The following is an 8,690-nucleotide window of genomic DNA, read 5'->3' on the forward strand; positions in this document are numbered from 1 at the left end:
CGTTTTGAGCTATATGCACTATTTTGGAAACATTTTGTGAAACGAAACTGTGTATCGACTAAGTATTCGATTATTTTGTATTATGAAATGACTTATGGGATTATTATGTTTTGAAAGACTATTTTGAAATGTGAATTGCATTTGTTTGCTCACGACTCCGCTCGTGCCTTATTATGACTTCGTTCACCGGTTCCCGGGCCGGTTTTGATTCGTGCGCCTTATGATAATTCGGCCGTATGCTGTGTTACGGTTCCCGAGGCTTCGCTATAGGGCCGGGTTCCGTTTGGAGTTATGATGTGATATGGCTCGTGATGCGATACGCTCACCTATGATTATGTTTGTGTTCGGGGATGTACGGAGATTTGAAACCTTCTGGTGTTATGCTGTGTGTGGCGCCAGCGTCGGAGTGGCGACCACGTTCCTAAGCGTTTGCATAATTTCGTTTGCATTATGTATACATATATGATTTCGATACGGGTTTTGACATACCGATTTGTACTCCACTTTGTCATCAGGTTTGCTTTCGGTTTTGATCCATATTTCTGTACTCCGTGCTTTACATACTCAGTACATATTTCGTACTGACCCCCTTTCTACGGGGGCTGCGTTTTATGCCCGCAGGTGCAGGTATTGGTGATCCTCCACAGTAGGCTTCACTTCTTGCTATTCCGGAGTACTTCTCTTTGATCCGGAGTCCACTTTGGTACAGACTCCTTTTGCTATATATATATCCGGTGTATTTGACTATTTGGGTACGGCGGGGCCCTGTCTCGCCATGTGTCTTTGTTTTGAATTCGTAGAGGCCTGTAGTCATATAAGTGGGGTGAGGGTCCTGTATATGTTGGTTTGATTTCGTTTTTCTGGTCTTAAAGCAGTCTGTTTGTTATGATGGCCCCAAATGGCCCTTATGCTTATGTTTGCACTTTTGACCGGCGATGTCTATTCCGCCGCTCAGTTTGTATTTGATATGGCATTTTGATTTGGTGCGACCGCTTAAGACATATTTTGATATAAATTACGTTTGATATGAATTCGAAAAATTTGGAAATAAGTTTGGATTTGATAATGAATGTTCGACTCGGTCTGGGTACCCAGGTAGGGTGCCAGTCGCGGCCCACGGGGCTGGGTCGTGACAAAAGTGGTATCAGAGCAGTTTGTCCTCGGAATGTCTACAGGCCGTGTCTCGTAGAGTCTTGGTTATCGATGTGTTGTGCACCACATCTATAAACAGGAAGCTACAGGGCATTTAGGATGTTGCCTTCTTTGGAATCTTAGATCGTGCGATAGAGCCAGCTGTAGGGAATGAATTCCTTTTTTTTCTTACCCTTGATTGCAGCTGGAGAGCGGTATCGACGTAAGACAATGACTGCTGATATTGGAAGCTATGCAATAATCTGGTAAGAAATGTTACGGAGGACGTATGCTGGGTAAGGTATTCTGAAGTACGATTAAAACATAAGGTCGAACAGCGAAAAGAGAAATAAATATGAAAAGTGTAGCTGGTACAGTCGAGTTGGGCATGTGAGGTAAGCCTCGGCATATTTATACTTTTGTTTGAAATTGTTAGCCCGTGTGGCTATGAGGTGATATGATGTGATATGTATGTATGTATACGTGGTGGCCCTGTGAGGCCTGGTTGGTATTTCCTGTGTACAGGTTTTGGGATAGTACGAAGTATAGAGGAACCTCTGCCCATATTTTTCTAGAAATACGAAAAAGGAAATGGGATATGACTTCTTAACCTGTCTTGAAGGTCGATACCATTATGATAAACCTGAAATGGTGGATTAAAAGGTACCCTCCATGTTATTTGTAAGAAGCATTACCTTTAGCGGGAAAAATTTTACCTCAAGAAAATATATACGAGTAGTAGATTCGCAATTTATTTGGAGGGACCAGAAATGTGTTCTAACCCCATTTTGTTTTAGCACAACCCATGTGAAGGGCAAGAATGTCCGACGATCAAGGTTCCTCTAATTGAAATAATACAAAACGTATGCCAAGCCGTTGAGAATTGGGCGGTACGCTCTCGGCTTAAGTATAAAGATATGTATACCCGTGGGGGTAATTATGTGAACTAGGCATTTGATGATTTCGCGAAGTTCGTCGGACTCTAGTTTTCTTTTGTTGATGGTTGGAAGATACCTTACAGTAACATTCTGTCAGTTTCCCTCGACTATTTGGAGATAGAAATTGTAGAATACGAATTTAGACTTGTGGTCTGTCTGAAAGTGCGTATGTATGCATGGAGGTATATGTTGAGGATTTACAAGTGACGACAAGGTAATCACCAAGTCAGAAAAGTAATAGAATTCTCGTAGACCAGGGTGGGACCCGCTACGAGGACGTTTTGAAAAGTTGTTAAGACCCCGATTTGTCTTAAATTACGTGACAAAGGTCGTGAGTGTCGATCGACGAAATTATATTAGCCCTAACACGTTAAAATGCGTGAAAGTTTCAGGGTTAAGCGTGCTCAAGCCAGAGCAATTCTGGGATGGGTGACCCCCCCTGGGAAGTGATGCAAGGTTTTTGCACAAGTGTAAGTATGCTAGAGATAAACGAAAATTTGGGGTAATCTAAAGGAAAAGAGAATGTGTGGAGTAATTAGTGCCCTTACAGGGGTCGCGCAGAATGAGGCAGACTAAATGGGCAAAAAGTAAAGGTACAACATCGCTCGGGAAATTGAGCGAATTTGAACGACAGTCAGAGACGTTCGTCAGTAAGGTATGGGTAAATATATCTGTATGTGTGTATGTGTGTATGATTTTCGTTTGGTGCCCATGTGGAATAAGAGCCGAGTCCCGGCAACCAAAGTTGTGATCGACGAAAGGTTTCACTAAACCGAATGCATGAAGCGAAGCGGGGGCGACGATCCGAATGTTGTCAAGGGATAGAAAATCCCCAATTACATTATAACTTAGTTTGGAATGACGATGTCTGAAAGAGAAAATGGGTATGGAGGGTAGGAAAGATGAAAGATCAGCAGTGTGAATAAGTGGAGTCTTTGAAAGGATCGATACGCGAGACGCAAGACAATTTGTGTGACAGCTTGGCGAATACGTTTACAAATAAAGGGAAATTTTTCATGAATCGTTGGAGTCTTAATAAGAGTGAGCTGATCCTAATTCGGATTCTATCTGCTATATTTCTGCACTCCCGATGTTGATAAGACTCTGTCTATTACGCCTCTATGCTTCTGGCCTCGATTGTGTTCCCATTTGATAAACCTTGGTACATCCGGTTCTGAATCTGTTTTTGGTTGAAATACCTCTGTATGATTAGCTCTGATTGTGAATCTGTCTGACACATCTCTGGATATCTGACTCTGGACACGATTATGATTCTATTAGTACATCTCGGTCTGTCTGAAAAGATTATGGCTCTGCCCGCTATCCTTCTGTCTGTCCGGCTAAGTTACGTTGCTGCCTGTCATACTTCTGGTAATCTGATCCGGACCACGACTCAGACTGTTCCACTCTGTACTTCTGTCTCTGATTATGATGGTATCAGTTACATCTGTGCCCCAGCTCTATGCCATGATCTGATACGATATGTTTGTGTGTGGTGTGACCACTGTACTGGGCTGAGCTCGAGGTGGCACAATCTTTGTAGACATCATATGATTCATAGGTGACAACATCTGATCTGATACGCTACAGCGTTCTGATTTGGGCGTATGACTCTTTATGACTCTGAAAGGTGATTCTGTCTATCCGTCGGGAATCTGATTCTGTCTGTTCGCCTGCAATATGATTTTGTCTGCCCACCTGGAGTATGATTTTGTCTGTCCGTCTGGGTTTCGATTGTGTCCGATATGATTCCGTACGTCTGACCCCGATTATGAATCTGTCTGATAAATCTCCGGTGTGTTTGTATGTGGATCTGTTGGGTGTTCTTAAGCGGCCGTATACTACTATGGCCAAGACGGCCCCTGAGCTGGTACGTGTGTGTATGCATTTGGGCGATGTATATTCCGCCACCTTTATGATTTTGATATGACTGTTCTGCACGGGTGACCGTTTAAGATAAGTGTTTGGTATGATTCTGAATCCGTCGGTGTGAAGTGTTTGGTATGATTCTGAATTCGATGGTGTGAACTGTCTGGTATGAAGTGATTTTGAATACGTTGGTGTGAGGTGTTCGGTATGAAGTGGGATTACGATAATGTGGTAGGGAACTCAGTAGTGTGATAAGGAATGATATTGGCTATGATGTCTGGAAAGCGTTTGTCCGTTACAGAATATAGCGTGTGGCCCTTAATAAAACAAAGACTCAGTTAGAAATCTCGCTTGAAGGAGTATTATTATATGACGGCAGATTCTGTGTACCGGACGTTGCGGGCTTACGGCGACAGATTATGGGCGAGGCACATAATGCACGGTATTCTGTTCATCCTGGTTCCATTAAGATGTATCGGGATCTCAGGTGTTTGTATTGGTGGGACGGCATGAAGAAAGATATTGCCGAGTTTGTTAGTCAGTGCCCGAACCGCCAGCAAGTCGAGATCGAGCATCAGGAGCCCGGTGAATTACTACAGGAGATGGAAATTCCAGCCTGGAGATGGGAGATGATTAATATGGACTTCATTGTTGGGTTGCCGCGTACTCTACGCAGGTACGACTCTATTTGGGTTATTGTGGACAGGCTGACGAAATCAGCCTATTTCTTTCCGGTCCGGACTACTTATTCGGCTGAGGACTATGCCAGATTATATATCAGAAAGATAGTCAGACTTCACGGGGTCCCTGTATCTATTATTACTGACCGAGGTGCCAGTTTACAGCTACTTTCTAGAGGTCATTTCAGGAGGGATTAGGGACTCAGGTGAGCCTCAGCACAACTTTTCATCCTCAGACCGACGGGCAGGCCGAGCGCACCATTCAGACGCTCGAAGGTATGTTGCGGGCCTGCGTCATTGACTTCAGGGGCAGCTGGGATGATCATTTGTCGCTTATAGAATTCTCCTGCAATAACAATTATCACTCCAGCATTTAGATGGCTCCGTACGAGGCCCTTTATGGCATGAGATGCAGATCTCCTATTGGCTGGTTTGACGTCGACGAGACTAAGTTGATTGGGCCAGACGTGATCCAGGAAGCTGTAGATAAGGTGAAGCTTATTCGGGAGCGACTATTAGCTGCTCAGAGTCGACTGAAAGCTTATGCTGATAGACGACGTCGACCGTTGGAGTTCCAGATTGGCGACTGGGTATTCCTGAAGGTGTCGCCCATGAAGGGCGTTATGAGATTTGGCAAGAAGGGTAAGTTGAGCCCGCGGTACATCGGGCCATACCAGATTGTTCGGAGGATAGGCGCAGTCGCCTACGAGCTACACTTGCCATCCGATTTGGAGGCCGTACACCCGGTGTTTCATGTATCTATGTGGCGGAAGTGTATTGATGATCTTTCCAGGATATTCCCAGTAGATGACCTTCAGGTGACGGAGCAGTTGTCTTATGACGAGCAGCCTGTGTCTATTCTGGATCGGCAGGTAAGGAGATTGCGCACTAAGGAAGTGCCTTCTGTCAAAGTTCTATGGCACAATAAGAACCGGGAAGAGATGACTTGGGAGGCGAAGGATGAGATGAAGAAGAGATTCCCCCCATTTATTCCCTACGCCTCTTGTAATCTAGACTTTTGTATTCGTTGTATTAATAAACGGATGGACCATGTGTGCTATTTATAAAAATGGTTTTCCCGTTATATTTGTGAGCCTTCATAAGATTTATTTAACATTCGGGGACGAATGTTCTTAAGGGGGGGGGGGGGGGGGGGAGAATGTTATGTCCCGTGTTTTTCGTATAATTGGAAATCGAGAAATAATTACGACTTGTGTGTTATAAGGAAATATTTTGATTTTAGTGAATATGACTATGTTGATTATGGAATCTTTAATGTTAAGACATCGGGGAAGGCCGAGGATAAATTTGAAATTTCAGAAATTAGTTTCGGGAATTACAAAACGGGACTTTTACGAATCGGGCCAAGAATTGGACAACACAAAATTGAAGCCCAAGTCTTTGGGGTGGCTGGCCACTTTGGCATGGCCCAAACCCATTTTAATGTCATGTGTTATGCACATGACTTCTACAACTAGATATATATCAACTTATCACTTAGATTTATCAAGAACAAGAACAAAAATTGATGAACACCAAGAAAACACCTCTCGGCCGAATGGGAAAAAGGAGAAAGAAAAAATTCCCAAGCCTTTGATTCTAATCCAAAAATCTTAATTTCTACATAGTTGTGAAGTACTCAAGGCCCTCTTCAACGGGGTATAATTAGTTTGGCACAAGAGCCTCGTTTGCGACAAGTCGGAAATTCAAGAAAAGGTAAGAATTTTGCCCCTCTAATGTTATAGAATTGATATGAATGTGTTAAGGGTTGGGAATAGACGAGAATCCCGTAACTTTGGTGTATATAGAAAGCCGTGGGTGTGTGTGTATATTGCATGTTGGCCGTGAGCCCTAAGAAGAAGAAAGTGATGTGAATTCATCTTGTTTAGTTGGTATAATGTGTTGTTGTGATCTTTATGTCGTAAATGATTGATTGATGAATTGTATTGGCGTTGGAAAATGATTTCGGACATTGTCGGAAAGTGTATGCCTTTTGTATATTTACGTATATCATTGTATATTTAGGGTGCTAAAGACTTTAAATATGATTTATGGTTGATGTTAAGGAATTCGGAATGAAACAACGCAAGTTAGAACGTTCGTTGTGAGTTTTAGTGTTTTGGGAGAATTATGGAAAGCAATGGATTTTGGGCAATTTCGTGTATGGCTTGGAATGTATTTGGAATGTGATGGCATAATCTTGAATGAGTGAATGAATACAATAATATGGATATAGATTTGGAATTTTGAAGTTTGAATGAAAGATTTCCAACTTGTGTAGTAAGGTAGGCTTTTGAAGTTTGATTATGAGTTGTGTTGTTTGTTGATGTGTGGGCTGTTGTATTGATGTATTTTGAGCCGAGCTAAGTCTCGGGGATGTTAAATTTATAGGGGAAATGCTGCCGAAATTTCGGTAGGCAAAAATGAAGTTAAAGGCATTTTTAAGCCTAAGAATCTCAATTGGTAACTTTGACCATTTGCAGATTTCAGACGAAACGGGACTTGACTTTTGGGAGAGCGTAAGACGTCTGTAAGGTATGTAAAGCTTCCCACTTCTTCGTTTGGCATATCTTTGTATGATAGGCGAATATGAGGACTTCCGGAGCATTTCTGCTCCTCGAAACCCGATCCACAGAAAAGTTACTATTCATTCAATTCAATTGAAGCCTAAGGGCTCTATTTTGGCTAGAATGCCACCACTCGTCCGAAACCTATCGAAATGTGGTCGGGTAACTTAGAAATGATTATGTATGACCCTTTGGCCTATAAATGTTCGTAAAATATGTTCGCCACCTCAATTTGACTCGAGGTGGGCCCGCTAACCCCGAGACGCCCTATTTGTCTTATTGGGCTGTCCTTTTGAATAAAGTTTGAAATGATACTTTTGATTTTGGGAACTTCCTCCTACGGGATATGTTTTGAATATTACGATACGCTAAGTTACGTTTTGAGCTATATGCACTATTTTGGAAACATTTTGTGAAATGAAACTGTGTATCGACTAAGTATTCGATTATTTTGTATTATGAAATGACTTATGGGATTATTATGTTTTGAAAGACTATTTTGAAATGTGAATTGCATTTGTTTGCTCACGACTCCGCTCGTGCCTTATTATGACTTCGTTCACCGGTTCCCGGGCCGGTTTTGATTCGTGCGCCTTATGATAATTCGGCCGTATGCTGTGTTACGGTTCCCGAGGCTTCGCCATAGGGCCGGGTTCCGTTTGGAGTTATGATGTGATATGGCTCTTGATGCGATACGCTCACCTATGATTATGTTTGTGTTCGGGGATGTACGGAGATTTGAAACCTTCTGGTGTTATGCTGTGTGTGGCGCCAGCGTCGGAGTGGCGACCACGTTCCTAAGCGTTTGCATGATTTCGTTTGCATTATGTATACGTATATGATTTCGATACGGGTTTTGACATACCGATTTGTACTCCACTTTGTCATCAGGTTTGCTTTCGGTTTTGATCCATATTTCTGTACTCCGTGCTTTACATACTCAGTACATATTTCGTACTGACCCCCTTTCTACGGGGGCTGCGTTTTATGCCCGCAGGTGCAGATATCGGTGATCCTCCAGAGTAGGCTTCACTTCTTGCTATTCCGGAGTACTTCTCTTTGATCCGGAGTCCACTTTGGTACAGACTCCTTTGTTTTGAATTCGTAGAGGCCTGTAGTCATATAAGTGGGGTGAGGGTCCTGTATATGTTGGTTTGATTTCGTTTTTCTGGTCTTAAAGCGGTCTGTTTGTTATGATGGCCCCAAATGACCCTTATGCTTATGTTTGCACTTTTGACCGGCGATGTCTATTCCGCCGCTCAGTTTGTATTTGATATGGCATTTTGATTTGGTGCGACCGCTTAAGACATATTTTGATATAAATTACGTTTGATATGATTTCGAAAAATTTGGAAATAAGTTTGGATTTGATAATGAATGTTCGACTCGGTCTGGGTACCCAGGTAAGGTGCCAGTCGCGGCCCACGGGGCTGGGTCGTGACATTTGCACTATACGACCACTGGGCAGTTTTGCCAACTTTCAATTTTTCTCATTTATCGACTTT

The sequence above is a fragment of the Lycium barbarum genome, chromosome 1 (assembly GCF_019175385.1).
Source record: "Lycium barbarum isolate Lr01 chromosome 1, ASM1917538v2, whole genome shotgun sequence".
NCBI classification, from domain to species: domain Eukaryota; kingdom Viridiplantae; phylum Streptophyta; class Magnoliopsida; order Solanales; family Solanaceae; genus Lycium; species Lycium barbarum.